Genomic DNA, 18,518 nt, shown 5'->3' on the forward strand with positions numbered 1-18,518 from the left:
TCACAGAATTCCTTTACTATCCTCTCAATTTTAATGGACTCTGTAGTGATGTCCTCTCTCTGATTTCTAATGTTAGTAATTTGTGGCCTCTCTTTTTTCTTAGTTATCCTGGCTAGAGACATCGATTTTATTCAACTTTTCAAAGGACCAGCTTTTGGTTTCATTGATTTTCTCTATTGATTTCCTGGTTTCAATTTCATTGATTTCTGTTTTAATTCTTCTTATTTCCTTTCTTTAGCTTACTTTAGATTTCATTTGTTCTTCTTTTTCTAGTTTCCTAAGGTAGAAATTTATTGATTTCGGATCTTTCTTCTTTTCTAATATATGCATTCGATGCTATAAATTTCCCTCTAAGCACAGCTTTCGCTGCATCTCACAAATTTTGATTAAGTTGTGTCTTCTTTTTCATTAAGTTCAAAATATTTTTAAATTTCTCGAGATTTCTTCTTCGACCCATGTTATGTAGAAGTGAGTTGTTTAATCTCCATGGATTTTGGGATTTTCTAACTATTGTTCTGTGATTGATTCCTAGTTTAATTCCATTATAGTCTGAGAGCAGACACTGTATGATTTGTATTCTTTTAAATTTGGTAAGGTGTGTTATATGTTCCAGAATGTGGTTTATCTTGGTGAATGTTCCATGTGAGCTTGAGAAAAATGTGAATTCTGCTATTTTGGATGAAGCAGTCTACACATGTATATCAATTATACCCAGTTGATTGAAGGAATTGTTGAGTTCAAATATATCCTTACTGATTTTCTGCCTGCTGGATCTGATCTGTTCATTTTTGAGAGAGGAGTGTGGAAGTCTTCAACTTTGATAGTAAATTCATCTATTTCTCCTTGCAGTTCTAACAGTTTTTGCCACATGTAGTTTGATGCTTTGTTGTTAGATGCATACACATTAAGAATGTTATATCTTCTTGGAGAATTGACCCCTTTATCATTATGTAATCCTCTTCTTTAACCCTGATAAATTTCCTTACTTTGAAGTCTGCTTTGTCTGAAATTAAAATAGCTAACTCCTGCTTTCTTTTGATTAGTGTTAGCATGGTATATTTTTCTCCATCCATTTACTTTTAATCTGTATGTTTCTTTATATTTAAAGCAGGTTTTTATAGACAACAGATAGTTTGGTCTTGTTTTTTCATCCACCTGACGATCTCCATCTTTTAATTGGTGCATTTAGACCACTGACATTCAAAGTGGTTATTGATATAGCTGTATTAATATCTAGCATATTCATTACTGTTTTCTATTTGTTGATGTTGTTCATTGTTCCTATTTTGGTCTTCCGCTCTTTTTCTGCATTCTTGTGGTTTTAATTAAGCATTTCATGTGATTCTATTTTCTCCCGTTTCTTAGTATATCATTTAAGTTATTTTTTGCTTTTTTCACTGGTTGCCCTGGAGTTTTCAATATACATTTACAACTAATCCAAATCCACTTTCAAATAACACCACACTACTTCACAGGCAGTATATCTCATAATAACAAAATAATCGTAATTCCTTCCTCCCGACCCTTGTGTCATTGCTTTTATTCCTTTTAGTTACATATAAGCATAGATAAGCATATATATACACACATACATAAGACATACGTAAGTATACATAATTGAAAATATTGTTGGTACTATTATTTTGAACAAGCTGCTATGTGTTAGACCAATTAAGAATAAGTAATCATTCTTATATTACCTTCACTTTTTCCTTGTTTGATGCTTTTTTTCCTACAGATCTGAGTTTCTGAAGTCTACAATTTTCCTTCTCTATAAAGAACTTCTTTTAACATTTTTTGCAAGGCAGGTCTACTGGCAACAAATTCCCTCAATTTTTTTATATTAATTTCCCCTTTAGTTTATCATTTCATATGATACAGAATTTTAAGTTGGTGAGTTTTTTCTCTCAACACTTTAAATATTTCAGTCCACTTTCTTCTTGCTTCCATGGTTTCTGAGGAGAAGTTGGACGTAATTCTTATCTTTGTTCCTCTATATGTAAAGTGTTTTTTAACTCTGGCTTCTTTCAGGATTTTTTATTTATCTTTGATTTTTTTGTAATTTGGAAGTGATAAGCCAAGGTGTAGTTTTTCGGGCTTTTAACCTGCTTGGTGTTCTCTGAGGTTCCTGGATCTGTGGATTGGTGTCTGACATTAATTCGGGGGAAATTCTCAGTCATTATTGTTTCAAATATTTCTTCTGTTCCTTTCTTTCTTCTCCTTTTCTAGTTGTCCCAAAGTCCTTGGAAATTTGGTTCTGTTTTTGTTTTTTAGTCTTTGTTCTCTTTGAGTTTTGGTTTTCAAGAGTTCTATTGATATATCCTATAGCTTAGAGATTCTCTCCTCAGCCATGACCAGTCTACTAATAAGCCCATCAGAGTCATTCTTCATTTCTGTTACAGTATTTTTTTTTTTTTTTGGTGAGGAAGATCAGCCCTGAGCTAACATCCATGCTAATCCTCCTCTTTTTTGCTGAGGAAGACCGGCTCTGAGCTAACATCTATTGCCAATCCTCCTCCTTTTTTTTTCCCCCCGAAGCCCCAGTGGATAGTTGTATGTCATAGTTGCACATCCTTCTAGTTGCTGTATGTGGGATGTGGCCTCAGCATGGCCAGAGAAGCGGTGCATCGGTGCACGCCTGGGATCCAAACCCAGGCCGCCAGTAGCAGATCTCACGCACTTAACTGCTAAGCCAGGGGGCCGGCCCTCTGTTACAGTATTTTTTATCTGTAGCATTTCTTTTTGGTTCTTGCTTAGGATTTCCATCTCCCTGCTTACATTGCCCAGCTGTTTTTGCACGCTGTCTACTTTATCCATTAGAGCTCTTGGTATATTAATTATTGTTGTTTTAAATTCCTGTTCTGATAATTCCAACATCTGCCATGTCTAGTTCTGATGCTTGCTCTATCTCTTCAAATTGTGCTTTTTGCATTTTGGTAGGCTTGTACTTTTTTCTTGATAGCCAGAACAATATACTGAGTAAAAGCAAGTGCTATAAATAGGCCTTTAGTAGTGTAGCAGTGAGGTGTGGGGGAAATGGAAGCATTCTATAGTCCTATGATTAGGTCTCAGTCTTTTAGTGAGCTGATGCCTCTGGACTGTGAACTTCACAAGAGTTTCTCAGTTTTTTTATACCCCCTTAGGTGGGACAGGATGGCTAGCGCTGGCTGGAGTTGGGTCTCTTCCTCAAGTCAGTTAGGCTCTAGTTAACTAGTTTCTCCCAAGGGCAGGCTTTGCTAAGAACAAGTACTCTGGTATATTTCAAAATGGTTCTCCCCCACCCCCGATCTCTTGCCAGAAGTCTGAGGGGATTTTTCTCTGATACTTACTGTGGAAATCTGCTCAAGTTCCTGGAGGTGAATCTCACAATATTGTGGAGGCCTCTCTATGACTAGGTCTCCCTAGAGTTTTTAACTCTCAGAGTTGTCCACATTGAGCCTCCAGACATTCATCAATTAAAGTTCAGGTTTTCCTACCCATGCACTAGTTCCTGTGGCAGTTTCTACTCCTGAGTCTCTGCTCCTGTAAGCTGCAACTGACTGTATTTGCCCATCTGTCTCTCCAATCTTGGGGGTAGTGGTTTGCCTTGTGCAATCCCATCTCTTATGGATCCAGGAAGAGTTGTTGATTTTTCAGGCTATTCGGCTTTTTACTTGTTGTTAGGATAAAGCTGGGACACCCAAGGTCCTTACATGTGGAACCAGAAACTGGAACCACTATTACTTGACTTTTAACAGGAATGTATGGTCCCATTCTTAAGGACTGAGGACCTGTATCATTTGTTTTTTCATAAATAAAGGTAATTTACTCATTCATCTGTATAAATTGACAGGATGCTAAATTCAAAATATTTTTTTAAAAATTCAGGATAGGGCCGGCCCCATGGCTTAGCGGTTAAGTGCGCGTGCTCCGCTGCTGGCGGCCCGGGTTCGGATCCCAGGCACGCACCGACGCACCGCTTCTCTGGCCATGCTGAGGCTGCGTCCCACATACAGCAACTAGAAGGATGTGCAGCTATGACATACAACTATCTACTGGGGCTTTGGGCGAAAACATAAATAAATAATTAAAAAAAAATAAAAATAAAAATTCAGGATAAAATGGAAATGTTCTTTTAACTACTACTTTAAAAATTACAATGTTATTTTTCATAGTTGTATCCGTATTTTAAAAGTCTACTTTACATTCTATTCTTCTTAAAAGCATTTTTCTTTTTTTCATCTACCTTATATTAATAATTTTTGCTGGGGCCGACCCCGTGGCACAGTGGTTAAGTTCAGTGCGCTTTGCTTTGGCAACCCGGGGTTTGCAGGTTTGGATCCTGGGTGCGGACCTACACACTCATCAGCTATGCTGAGGTGGTGACCCACACTCAAAATAGAGGAAGACTGGCACAGATGTTAGCTCAGGACGAATCTTCCTCAAGCAAAAAAAAGGAGGGAGATTGGCAATAGACACTAGCTCAGGGCGAATCTTCCTCAGCAAAAAAAATAAATAAATAACAATAATTTTTGTTCGCTTCTTTTCCATTCATTTCTTTTCTATTCCATTCTTTTCCTGCATAAAATAAGTTAGGGATATTGCAAAGATAGTCTATCGCCAATTTTGCTGTAAACAAAGCTTAAATTCTACATTTGTTCTGTTAGCAAAAAAGGAGCAGTCTTCTAAAGAGGGCATAAAAACTTCTATTCAATGTCTAGGAACTGCCTTTCTCTCATTTCGGGTTGTTTAGAGGCAAAGTGTTGTAGTTGTTTTTAGTTTTTCTATACATTTTTTTTTCAACAAAGAGAATAAACACTAATAGTTTCTATGTGGCTTTCTTCCATGCATAGGTAAGACTAAATACAAACAGTTTTTATTTCTGGACATTATCAAGAAGAATTATTAACATATAACTTTAAAGTCTTTACCCAAACTTTTTAGATAAAAATTTTCATCTACCCAATTAATTTTCAATGCTATAATTTGATTAATGTATTTTTATTCAGATTAAAAATTATTAGTAAGGCCTATTAAAATCCTTATGTACAACTTCACAAAATCCTGATATATAACTTCACAAAAATAATTGTATTACAGAAGTACTCTAGCAACTTGTATTACAATGACTGGTAGCAAAATTGATGTATCGGGAAAACATTTGGTTATTAACCTAAAGAAGTAAAGTCTAACATAAAACAGTCATATCAATATATTTATAAAACTGCTAAAAGACATAAAAGAAAACCAAATATTCATTAAAACTATATTTCATATTTCATTCACATGCTAGGATCCTAATATGTAAACAGATGTTCAAAACTTTCAATTCAAGTAACCATTTGAGATAAAGTTCATAAGATTAAAAAATACTTAATAGTGCTTGCTTTGGCAGGACATATACTAAAATTGCAACAATACAGAGAAGATTAGCATGGCCCCTGCACAAGGATGACATGCAAATTCGTGAAGTGTTCCATATTTTTAAAAGACCTATACACCAAAAACTATAAGACATTATTAAAAGAAATCGAAGAAGACATAAACGAATGGAAAGATAGTCCATGTTCATGGACTGGAAGAGTAAACATAGTTAAAATGTCCATATTACCGAAAGCAATTTACAGATTCAATGCAATCCCAATCGGAATCCCAATGACACTCTTAGGAAATAGAACAAAGAATCCTAAAATGTATATGGAACAACAAAAGACCCTGAATAGCCAAAACAATCCTGAGAAAAAAGAACAAAGTTGGAGGTATTACACTCCCTGAATTCAAAATATATTACAAAGCTAAATCAAAACAGCACAATACTGGCACAAAAAGACACACAGATCAATGGAACAGAATTGAAAGCCCAGAAATATAACTACACATCTATGGACAGCTAATCTTTGACAAAGGAGCCAAGAACACACAATGGAGAAAGGAAAGTCTCTTCAATAGATGGTGCTGGGAAAACTGGACAGCCACATACAAAAGAATGAAAGTAGACCATTATCTTACACCATACACAAAAATTAACTCAAAATGGGTTAAAGACTTGAATGTAGACCTGAAACCATAAAACTCTTAGAAGAAAAAGAAGGCAGTACACTCTTTGATATTGGTCTTAGCAGTATCTTCTAGAATACCATGTCTACTCAGGCAAGGGAAACAATAGAAAAAATAAACAAATGGGACAACATCAGACTAAAAAGCTTCTGCATGGCAAAGGAAACTATCAACAAAACAAAAAGACAACCCACCAACCGGGAGAAGATATTTGCAAATCATACATCCGACAAGGGGTTAATTTCCAAAACATATAAATAACTAGTACAACTCAACAACAAAAAAAGAAACAACTTGATCGACAGAGGGCAGAGGATCTGAACAGACGTTTTTCCAAAGAAGATATACAGATGGCCAATAGGCACATCAAAAGATGTTCAACATCACTAACTTATTAGGGAAATGCAAATCAAAACTACAATGAAGATATCACCTCGTGCCTGTCAGAATGGCTATAATTAACAAGACAAGAAATAACAAGTGTTGAAGAAGATGTGGAGCAAAGGGAACCTTCATACACTGCTGGTGGGAATGCAAACAGGTGCTGCCACTATGGCAAACTATATGGAGATTTCTCAAAAAATTAAAAATAGAAATGCCACATGACCCAGCTATACCACTACTGGGTATTTATCCAAAGAGCTTGAAATTGATAATTCAAAAAGATAGATGCACCCCTATGTTCATCGCAGCATTATTCACAATAGCTAAGACGTGGAAGCAACTCAAGCGCCCATCAACCCCTGAATGGATAAAGAAAATGTGGTATATATATACAATGGAATACTACTCTGCCATACAAAAGTCAAAATCGTCCCATTTGCAACAACATGAGTGGACCTTGAGGGTATTATGCTAAGTGAAGTAAGTCAGACAGAGAAAGACAAATTCCATATGACTTCACACATATGTAGAACATAAATAAACAAACACGTAGATAAGGAGATCAGATTGGTGGTTACCAAAGGAGAAGGGAATGGGAAGAGGGTGAAAGGGGCAAAGGGGCACATATGTATGATAATGGATAAAAACTGGACTGTTGGTGATGAACACGCAGTCTACACAGAAACTGAAATATAGTGATGTATACCTGAAATTTACACAATGTTGTAAGCCAATTTGATTGCAATAAAATAATTGAAAAAAAGAAATCTGAGCCCTAAAAAAAAAACACAAAAAACTCAATAAATGGACTTGAAAACAACAAAGTAATGACTTTCCTGAGAAAAGCCTTCCCACAAATTTAGGCAAAATTAACCGTATGCAAACAAATTAAAAAAGTACTAAATTAATATCTTCTAAAAAGTAAATTAAAATACAATTTTTAAAAGTGCAGAGTTCTTAGGTTTAAAGAGGACAATACTCAAACCATGACTACAAAATCAACAACCACCACGAACATATTTATATGCTGTGCTAAAGCTAAGAATTACAAACATTAAATATAAGTTAAATATTTAAAGCATGGCACCATTCTCATACCATTTCTGATGACAAAATAGAGAAAAATGTAGGATTTCCTCTATATTGTCCATAGCACAAATGGCTGACTGGCTGTCAAGAGTGGCTAATGGTGAAAAACTTAGACTGGACTCTGAGACAGTGAACAGGGTTACCTAACAAACTAAGTAGTGAACATTATGTAGTTTACACAGAAACTTAAATATAATGATGTACACCTGAAATTTATATAATGTTATAAACCAATGTTATTACCTCAATAAAAAAGAAAGAAAGAAACTAAGTATTATGCGTGTATAGTTTTTTTTTAATTCTTATGATGTAGAAAAGTATTGATGAAGTGTTTTTACATAACTGAAGTATATTCGATAGCTTTAGCAAACTGCTGAGAAAAGAAAACAAGAATAATGGAAAAAAGAAATTAAGATAATTCCTAGGCAGTCTGGTAGTGTAACATGCACTGTAAAGGGGAAGGGGGGAGGGAGGAGGGCGAAAGGGATAATTAGGCACATATGTGTGGTGATGGATTGTAATTAGTATTTGGGTGATGAACATGAGAACATGATGTAATCCATGCAGAAATAAAAGTATAATGATGTACATCTGAAATTTACACAATGTTATAAATCAATGTTACCACAATAAACAAAGAAAAATGTAAACAAAACAAAACAAAAACAAAAATATGCACTGTATAATGCAAAGCCAGTTAAGTGTATTGGGTGATTCTGGAGGAAATAGAGTTACCATTCCTTAAAATTGAATAGGTAGGTGACAGAAATGCAGAACAGTATTAATACATGAAAAAGATTCAAAAGGGAGCTAAACAATATTTAGTTTCCTGAATAGTTTACAGTTCTGAATAGCTTAGTTTTCGAAATAGAAAGTCCAGAAATAAATCCAGTATAAATCTGAAAATTCAATGTATGACAAAGGTAGACTTTCTAATCACAAAAAACAGATTATTTAAGAAATGCTACTGGCACAACTGGCCATCCATTGAGCAGAAAATGAAATTGGATCCTAGTATCTTACTCCATATACAAAAATTAATTTGAGTTTAATTAAACATAATCTAGAAAATCTAGGCTATGACACGATACAATCCAGGGATAGGTAAAACTTTTTAAGCTAAGCTAGAAACCAAAATTATAAAAGAAATCACAGATATATTTTACTATATGAATGTATCTATTGCAGAAGACACTAAATGGCAAGTGAACAGACAGACGACAGAGTTGAAAAACACTGAAGACAGGATAGAGTGGTAATATCTATTTCAAATTGACAAGAAAGGATAAACAATCAAAATAAATTGTGACTTAGAGAAGAGGTACTTTTGATTGAAAAAAGTATGATGAAAATGCATGTTGAAATTTGATACTGTTTTATCAAATAAATGGTAAAAAAAACTCTATATATGAGTATTTCTGTGTGCGTGTGTTGAATGTAACTATTCTTTTAACACTGTACGACCATGCAGGAAAAAATGCAGGATACTTGCTAATTTTGCAAGGATATTTGTGGAGTAGTAGATAGAAGTAGGAAAGCAAAATTAAAAAGGAAAAGAAAAGGGAGAAAAAAGAAAAGAAAAAGGGGAAAAAAGCAAAAGAAAAGGGAGAAAAGCAAAAGAAAAGGCCTACACTAAAATTGCTAATATGTATGATATAATCACATACAGACATTGTTATAAAATTGTACGCATATGTGGACATGAAAAAAAAATTAAGATAAAAAGAGGGTTGCAACCAAACTTCCTGAAGGAATACCCAAGGAATTTATATCAGTACTTGGATGCTCTCCTGCTTGCAGTCTCATAAAATATAGTCTGAAGTGGCCATGGAGGCAGAGCACAGTCCTCTATTACTTCCATTCTGAAGCTGTGTGTGCTTGTTTAGCATGACTATACTAAGGGAACATGGGTCAGTTCAAACTGGTTTTACAGTTTACTCCAGGAGTCAGCAAACTTTCTGTAAAGAACCAAATAGTAAATATTCTAGGCTTTATTAGCTATATTGTCTCTGTCGCAACTACTCAACTCTCCTGTTGTAGGGTGAGAACAGTCACAGACTGTGATGGTTAATTTTATGTGTTATCTTGGCGAGGCTAGAGTATACAGTTATTTAATCGAACACTAATTTAGGCATTGCAGTGAAGATATTTTGTAAATGTGGTTAACATATACAATGTGTTAACTTTAAGTAAAGGAGATTATTCTTGATAATGTGATGGGCCTCATCCAATCAGCATCGAGAGCAAAAACAGCTTATTATTTATTATTATGTTTTTGTGTGTGAGGAAGATCAGCCCTGAGCTAACATCCATGCTAATCCTCTTCTTTTTGCTGAGGAAGACTGGCCCTGAGCTAACATCTATTGCCAATCCTCCTCCTTTTTTTCCCTTTTTCTCCCCAAAGCCCCAGTAGATAGTTGTATGTCATAGTTGTACATCCTTCCATTGCTGTATGTGGGACACGGCCTCAGCATGGCCAGAGAAGCGGTGCATCGGTGCACGACCGGGATCCCAACCCGGGCCGCCAGTAGCGGAGTGTGCGCACTTAACCGCTAAGCTGCGGGGCTGGCCCCAAAAACAGCTTTTCTGAAGAAGAAGAAATTCTGTCTCAAGACTTCAGCATCAACTCCTGGCTGAGTTTCCAGCCTTCCAGCCTGCCCTACAAATTTCAAACTTGACAGCCCCCACAACTGCATGAGCCAATTTCTCTTGATAGATAGAGAGATGGATAGATAAATAGACAGACAGATAGATAAGTATTGTGTACTATTGCTTCTGTTTCTCTGGAGAACCCTGACCAATACATAGACAATACATAAATTAATAGGCCTGGCTGTGTTCCAAAAAAACCATTTATAGTAACAGGTAGTGGGCCAGATTAGGCTTGTGTACCATAGTTTTCTAACCCCTAGCATTACCAAGAATAAAAGATAAGTGCTTTTATTAAAAACTCTCTATGTTGCAGGCAGTGTGAAAGGTGCTTCACATATGGATTCCAATGGTCGCCCAAATTGGGAATTGTTCCTAACCAGGCCAGATATTCTGGAGCAGCTATACGAGGAGCAATGATCTTCCTAGAACCAGTGATATCTAGACCATAAGCTTAAGTGTAAGAAAGGGTTTCTCAGGGAGGGTTTCAAGATGGTATTCTTTTTGTTTTCATATCCTTTTAACTACTGGCTTTGAGGACTGAAAATTATTGCTGCTAATCCAGCAGAAGTTAACCAACAGAATGTCTTGGATATTCATTTATTAAATGTGGCACCTTTCAATGAAACTTGATGAGAGGAAAACTGAAATTCACAAAATCAGGGTTTATTATTTTTAGCATGAAAAGAATTCTTTATATCAAAGATTTAAAGCAAAGGACCGCTAAGTAGTATATTCCTTAGAAAGAAGAGTCCTCAATCTATAGACTATTATTAAATAATAATAAATATTATATATTTAAAGTTACCTATAACTTTAAATAGTAGATCCTCAAGTTGGTTGATGCCACGAGGTTCCCTGCTCCAGGGATTAATAAGATTCCCTTTTTTTAAATTGAGGTAACATTGGTTTATATAAATTTCAGGTGTACAACATTATATTTTGATTTCTGTGTAGATTACACTCAAAGACTAATTAACAATCCATCACCATACACATGTGCCTAGTCATCCCTTTTGTCCTCCCTCCCCCTTTCCCCTCTGGTAACCACCAATCTAATCTCTGTATCTACGTGTTTGTTGGTTGTTCTTGTTGTAGTTTTTCTATTCTATTTATGAGTGAGATCATACGGTATTTGACTTTCTCCCTCTGACTTATTTTGCTTAGCATAATACCCTCAAGGTCCATCCATGTTGTCTCAAATGGCAAGATCTATTTCATCTTTTCTTATGGCTGAGTAGTATTCCGTTGTGTATATACACCACATCTTCTTTATCCATTCATCCCTTGATGGGCACTTAGGTTGTTTCCAAGTCTTGGCTATTGAGAATAATGCCCCAATGAACATAGGGGTGCATATATCTTTTTGAATTATCAATTTCAAGCTCTTTGGATAAATACCCAGTAGTGGTATAGCTGGGTCATGTGGCATTTCTATTTTTAATTTTTTGAGAAATCTCCATATGGTTTTCCATAGTGGCAGCACCAGTTTGCATTCCCACCAGCAGTGTATAAGGGTTGCCTTTGCTCCACATCTTCTTCAACACTTGTTATCTCTTGTCTTGTTAATTATAGCCATTCTGACAGGCATGAGGGGATACTTCACTGTAGTTTTGATTTGCATCTCCCTAATAGTTAGTGATGTTGAACATCTTTTCATGTGCCTATCGGCCAACAGTATATCTTCTTTGGAAAAATGTCTGTTCAGATCTTTTGCCCATTTTTTAATTGGGTTGTCTGTTTGTTGTTGAGATGTATGAGTTCTTTATATATTTTGGATATTAATCCCTTATCAGAAATATGGTTGGCAAATATCTTCTCCAAATTGTTAGGTTGTCTTTTCGTTTTGTTGATGGTTTCCTTTGCTGTGCAGAAGCTTTTTAGTTTGATGAGTCCCATTTGTTTATTTTTTCGATTGTTTCCCTTGCCTGGTCAAACACGGTATTTGAAAATATGCTGCTAAGACTGATGTCGAAGAGCGTACTGCCTATGTTTTCTTCTAAGAATTTTATGGTTTCAGGTCTTACCTTCAAGTCTTTAATCCATTTTGAGTTAACTTTTGTGTATGGTGTAAGATAATGGTCTACTTTCATTCTTTTGCATGTGGCTGTCCAGTTTTGCCCACATCATTTATTGAAGAGACTGTCCTTTCTTGGATCCCTTTGGATCCCCTTGGATCCTATTCTTGGATCCCTTGTTGAAAATTAGCTGTCCAAAGATGTGTGGGTTTATTGCTAGGCTCTCGATTCTGTTCCATTGATCCATGTGTCTGTTTTTGTCCCAGTACCATGCTGTTTTGATTACTATAGCTTTGTAGTATATTTTGAAATCAGGGATTCTGATGCCTCCAGCTTTGTTCTTTTTTCTCAGGAAAGAGTCCCACTTGAGAAGAAATTGGTATCCTTTGTTTTCAACTCAGGGACCTCCCTATAAGCACTCTTATTTCATCCCAGGTATTACCTCCTGTTCCCCAAAAGTTTAAGAAATAACCTACTTTTGAAAATGATTTGATTTAGAAAAAAAAAGCAAACATAACCACACTTTTTCAAGACCACACCATTTATGCAAAGTGCAGAATATCTGTAAGATTGCCCTTGCCATCAAGAAGCTTCTTAGAAGGTTAGGTTGTGGGATGATAAAAAGCGGGGAAAACAGAAACTTTAAAATTCAATATGTGACAGCGAATTCTAAGCTATCAAGTAGTTGAAGAAATACTTAAGCATAAGAGTAAAGGGCTGTTATGACCAGGGTTAAATGACAGACAAATTATAATAATAGTAAGTAAGACTCTAATTTACAGAAGAAGTCAAGTTCAAAAATGGAAACTAATGTGAGTGGTGTGGGCAAGTGGTGAACTAAGATATTTAGATACCAAAGGTGTGTCACAGTTGGTCATAAAGATAAAAAGTTCAGCAAAGGAAGGTCAAGTGAGGGAACTCTGCAAAAAAGGCAATCATGGAATCTAGATTGGTCAGAACAGTTCCGATTTCAAATACTTTGCCTGTCAAATGATTTTGTCCTGATTTTTAGTTCAGAAAATACAGTCGCTATTGTACCTATTTGTACCTACAATTCCTAACAAATAGTCTTTAACATAGGAAAATCTCAATAATTATTTATTGATAGTTAATTACCTGGAAACTCAAATCAGAGAAAGTACATTAAAAAACAACAACTAACCATTCTTAAAAAAGAAAAACATACTTATCAGTGGTCTTTACATTTTCACTAGCATCAATAAGAAACTAGAGTCTGGAAGGTTTGTTTAGTATAGGAAATTGGTGCCACACTCACCTCTGATGATGTCATCAGTGCTGGGTGAGGATGAAGTCGTAATCTGCCAAAATCCCAACCATCCTTGCCAGGTTTGGGGGTTCTGTAGAGAAGTTATCACTACCAGGTCTGACTGCCATAGCTCAGGAAAATGGTGTAGTCATTCCTCTTAGCATAGAATATACTTCAGAAGAAGATGTTTAGGGGATCTATGTAATATGAAGTCCTAGAAAGGCAATATTAGTGGTGGTTTAGACATAGAATGTAATAGCTAACAATTATGGAATGCTTACTACATTTCAGGAACTAATGTATTATCTCCTTTAATCCTTTCCACAACACTATGGGGTATAGGTATTGTTATTAACCCCATTTTACAGGAAACCTAGGTTTAACAAGATTAAGGAATTGCTCAAGACCAGAAATGTAGTAAGAAGCAGGGCTGGGATTTGAACTCATGTAGTCTGGTGCTTCAGAATGTGTATATCCATAACGATAATGCTACAGGTATACTCAAACAGGCTGGAAAAAAATTATTTTTATAAAAAGGACAAATTAATTTCCTCAAAAGTAATCTGTGTTCACTTTATCCCATACTAGATGCTTAATCTTCAACTCATATCCTAAAAAGTTAAACTTTAAATAATAATAATCAAACTTTAAATCCTTAAAAACCTATAATGTTTTACAATTTATAATAATGAAGCACGGACAGTCTGTTAGTATCCAAGACAGAGGGAAATGAGGATGATAGTGAAAGTACATTCCCTTCAAATGAAATGACAAAGAAATACATATAAACCTTATACTTCATTTATTAGAATCATTTGGAGCCAATAAATTGCTTGAAACAACCTAATAAAATACGTCACTTTAAAAATCAAGTGCCATCAGTATGCCTCCAAGTTTCAATAACTTATCTTCACCGGTAAAGAACTTTTATGTCTGATATATTACTCAAAATCCACATATCACCTAAATCCACATAAATTGTGGCGTTTTTCTCTAACCTACTGCCTTTTATTTATTAGTACTCATTTACATCTTAGTCTACCACATTTACACTTTTTTGGAAGTTTCGTCTAATTTTCACCAGACCATTTTCGTCCCTCTTTCTAAATGGATGAATTTTTACTGCAAAATCTGTAGCTACACTGTCAAAGATTAGTATCAAGATTATAAAAGACATGACTGTAAAAGTACACCACCACCAAGACTGAATTACCACAAGCAACGAAAGGTCCCGGACAAATTGGCTCCTAGCCTTAAGGGGAGGGCTTTGCAGACATCAAATAGGCGGGCAGGCAGTGCTTGATTCAAGTCAATAAACATTCACTGCGCCACTTACCAAGCGCAAAAAAAGAACAGAAAAAAAGAGCCGGGCAGTATTTCGGGCAGTGGGCCCTGCAGGCTTGCCGGAGGGGGCAAGAGCAGGTGGCGGGGACTCGGGTGCCGGGGAGCGGCAGGGCTGGCTCAGAGCCCCTCGCCAGTCAGGCGACGGCGGCCAACCAGGGCCGGGCCTCCAGCGCCCCGTTCCCGGCGCCCGCACACTCGCCGGCCCAGCCGCCAGCCCGCCGGCCGACCAGCCACAGCCGCTTACCGGTGGCGCCTCGCTGCCTCCCCGGGGCCAGCCCTTCAACGGTTGCCGCAGTCAGAGCACCACCAGGCGGTGGGGTACGTCGAGCCCGCCCGCAGCTCTCGGAATCCCCGCAGCGCTGCCACTCTCGCGAGAAGCCGGCGGAGTCCGCGAAGTAGGGGGAGGAGGAGAAGGGAGGGGCATTTAGCGTTGGCGGCTTGTTCTGCGCCGGATACGGGAGAGGGCCGGGCGCCATTGTGCTTTCCTGCCGCTTGCTCTGCCTCAGTTAGAGGCCTAGAACTCCGAGGAGGTGCCCGGCGGTGTGGTCGCTGCGAGCGGGACGCTCCCTGTTCGATGCCATCTCGGGAGCGGCGGTAGTAAGCTGCGGAGATCGGGTTTCTGCCTCTCGGGGAGGTGGTTCTAGTGAAGGCCGCGGGTGGGGGAGGGGAGGAGACGAAGTGCCGGCCTGGGGACGCGGAGGCCGCCTCCTTCCTCTCAAGGTGGGGTGGAGGAACTTGATCCGGGACCACGGGTTCGAAGGGGAGCTGGGCGCAGGCCCGCTCTGCCGGTGGCCTTTCGTCCCGTGGTGGAGTTTGTGATGGGTGGAGGGGGCAGATTGCGTGTCCTTATGGACGTGTGGTGGGCGAGGGCAAGGGGCTTGAGCCCTGATTTGGTCTCTGGCCTCCTCTTCGACCGGGGTTAAGGAGGTTCCTCCGGAGCCCTGCGGGCCTCGAGTGTCACGAGCGTGGTATTTAGAGAGCGCGGTGTTGAAGGAGCGTGGTATTTAGAGAGCGCGGTGTTGAAGGCAGGGAGGGCTAGGGCTCCGCCAACCCAGCCTCGACTCGAAGGGGCTTTGGCAGCCTCTTCGATGGGGCGAAGATTGGCTTGTTGATCGTTCCAGTTCTTGAATATCGTGATACTTCGGAGTCCTCTTGAATTGAAGTAAATTATCTGTTCTTCAAATTGAAATAGGTGGTGATATGTGTAAAAAAACGGACCTGTTGGCATAAGAAGTAAAAATATGGAAGGCACCAGTAGTAACATATTCCCTCATTTTGATGAAACTGCGTAGTGAAGATGAACGTGTACAAGTACACAGAAAAATCCTGCGATTAATACTTTTTTCTTACGTACAGATGTAAATATTAGTATATGGGGAAAATCTCTGTCTTGCTCATAAATTCTTCACGACTGGTGTTGTTTGGCACTATTAAGAGTAAATGTGCCAACTGAAATTGAATTTAGTAAGATTTTCTTTTCGATTTTTAGGACTTTTTAGGGGTTTTTCTATTTTCATTGTTTTAAATCTTCCCTTTTTATTACTCATATCTCTCCGTTTCTGTCTAGAACTAAGAGGTAAGGTTAAAGATGAAATTTCGATTTAAAAATCGAACGATATACTGTTAAGGCAGGCGTGTAGTGTAACTAGATTTCTTTCGTGGGTAAAAATTTTGTTACAGGAATGGGGTCAGTATTTTGTTTACAGCTCTACAGCATTTTATGAAACAGCAGTGGTGTATGAGGATTAAAGTCAGAAGATCTGGGTTTAAGTCTTGATTTTGCCGTAATTATTTAACCTCTTTAAATTTCCTTAGAAATGTAGTAGTTAATTCCTAGAGTTGAGGTGAGGATTAAATTAGGTGAGGCAGTGTGTAGCAGTAACACGCTGGGGGACATAATACTTGCAGAGTGAATTTTTAATGGATATTAAACAATTGGAATTGATACATAAAATCCAGTTATTTATATTTAGGCATTCTGATCAGAATAACCTTAAAATTTAATCAGCCTGTAATATATCCCCCATAGTGCTGCTTCTCATGCATAATAATGTTAATATAAGTTCTAGACTACAAATGTTTTTAGATAAGAACTTTTTACAACTCTTTTTTTGCCCCAAATTATACCACAGATGTCAGTATGGTCGGTATGCATAGTCTTGGATTTTTTCCAAAGTTGCATGCTGGGTCAGATGTCTTGAATAAGAATGATTAAAAATTCCTACTTATTTAAGTAGAAGTGATTTCTCTTTCTACCATATTGGCAAGAGAGCTTATTTTCCCCAGATAAAGCACAAAGATGCCTGTATACAAACAAGCACATATATTCTACGTGAAGATGTCAGATAATCAGCTTGGACATTAAAAGTCATCCTTGGCTCTCCAATTTTTAATGGGCTCCATATATCTACTTCACACGACTCTTCATCTGGTATATGTTCAAGAGTTGCCTACATTTTAGTATTTTAGGAAAATAATTTTAATAGTGCAAAATCATCAAATAATGTAAAGCATTTTACATTACAAAAATATTTTACATTATTTGATAATTTTTATTTGTTGTATTCTGGCTACTAGATTAGGGCTTCACATTACAAGAATGCTTGACACAGCACCTGCCCTCTACAACTCACAATTTAGCTATCAGACTAATGTAAATAACTACTGCTATTACTTTAGTGTAAATGTATAGTAGTACTGTGGAAGCACAGAGGAGGGCTGTTTAATTTTGAGGGAAGTTTTTATAGGAAGTATTGCTTGAACTGAGAAGTGAAGGATGACTAGGAGTTTCATAAGGAAACTGCAAAGTCACGGTATCATGGTTGGTTTTAGGAATGGACAGTTTGTTCCCCATAGCTGAAACAATTGAATGGAAGGTTACAGCATGACATGAAAGACCTTTTGTACTGTTTTTTAAGAAAGTTAGTGCTCTGTGCTGTTGGGAATGGATAGCTATTGTGTTCCGTCAAATAAAAATGATTTTTAGATTATCTTTGCTGATACATCCTTATGTTACTATGGATAGTTAAATGCCAGTAAAGAACAGTGGGAAATGCATTAGTGAAATGTACAGGCTTGCGTCAAACCTCATTTTTAACCAACAAATTAAACTTAAGAACTAATGAACCTTTCAGCTGTTAAATAACTGAATGAACAACTTAGCATATTAGGATGATTACTATTTAAAGTAAGATTTTGAATTCCTACTGAGATCTACTTGAATTCATTAAGGCAAAATTCTATTACAGCAAAACAATGTATCTTCTCACAAACCATTATTTTACAAAAATTCTATCTTTGATGAAGTTGCTAATCATAACATGAACCCAAAAGAGGGGGATGACATAATTTGAGAGTTGGCTGGGGTTTAATTTTCATTGATCTTAATTTTTAACTTTTCTGCTCTGGTCTGAACTCGTGGTCAAAGCTGGTTTTTCTTGCTCTCAAATCTGTTTCTCTGTGGCTCTACTGGTTAGACTAGATAAGTTGAACACCTGGTTTTAAAAGCACCTACCGCTCTACACCCACTTTTGTCACCAGCTTTAAAAGAGGGCAAATTTTGAACCTTAAATGCTAGTTCTCGTCTTTCCATTATGATCCTTGCACTTACTGTAACGTGTTTCTCACTTTCTGGAAGAAAACTTGAAAATGATTTCCACTTAATGAAGATTGAAACTTGATACAGATTAGATAAACTTCAAAGGAGAAGATTATTTTATAAAGTACTCTAG

General features: G+C 37.2%; 2 protein-coding genes and 1 non-coding gene across 23 annotated transcripts in view; 2 read left to right on the forward strand and 1 right to left on the reverse strand.

Annotated features, from left to right (window-relative positions):
- Positions 1–15,127, reverse strand: part of BAZ2B (bromodomain adjacent to zinc finger domain 2B) — a 383,461-nt gene extending 368,334 nt beyond the window's left edge. For 5 of the 16 annotated variants that reach the window (XM_058549049.1, XM_058549051.1, XM_058549053.1 and 2 more), the window contains exons 1-2: positions 15,032–15,126; positions 13,453–13,657 (exon numbers count right to left, since the gene is read on the reverse strand). The gene's annotated coding sequence lies outside the window, so the exon portion shown is untranslated. Of the gene's footprint in view, positions 1–13,452; positions 13,658–15,031 lie in introns of all 16 variants that reach the window. The other 11 variants (XM_058549062.1, XM_058549058.1, XM_058549057.1 and 8 more) reach the window with 4 other exon arrangements.
- On the forward strand, positions 5,359–5,465 carry LOC131411070 (U6 spliceosomal RNA). Its single transcript, XR_009221468.1, has one exon. It is a non-coding gene; the product is annotated as a U6 spliceosomal RNA (small nuclear RNA).
- Positions 15,128–15,228: 101 nt separating the features above from the next.
- Positions 15,229–18,518, forward strand: part of MARCHF7 (membrane associated ring-CH-type finger 7) — a 54,789-nt gene continuing 51,499 nt past the window's right edge. For 5 of the 6 annotated variants that reach the window (XR_009221410.1, XM_058549067.1, XM_058549070.1 and 2 more), the window contains exon 1: positions 15,229–15,384. The gene's annotated coding sequence lies outside the window, so the exon portion shown is untranslated. The remainder of the gene's footprint in view (positions 15,385–18,518) is intronic. The other variant, XM_058549068.1, reaches the window with a different exon arrangement.

This window comes from Diceros bicornis, chromosome 10, assembly GCF_020826845.1.
Source record: "Diceros bicornis minor isolate mBicDic1 chromosome 10, mDicBic1.mat.cur, whole genome shotgun sequence".
NCBI classification, from domain to species: domain Eukaryota; kingdom Metazoa; phylum Chordata; class Mammalia; order Perissodactyla; family Rhinocerotidae; genus Diceros; species Diceros bicornis.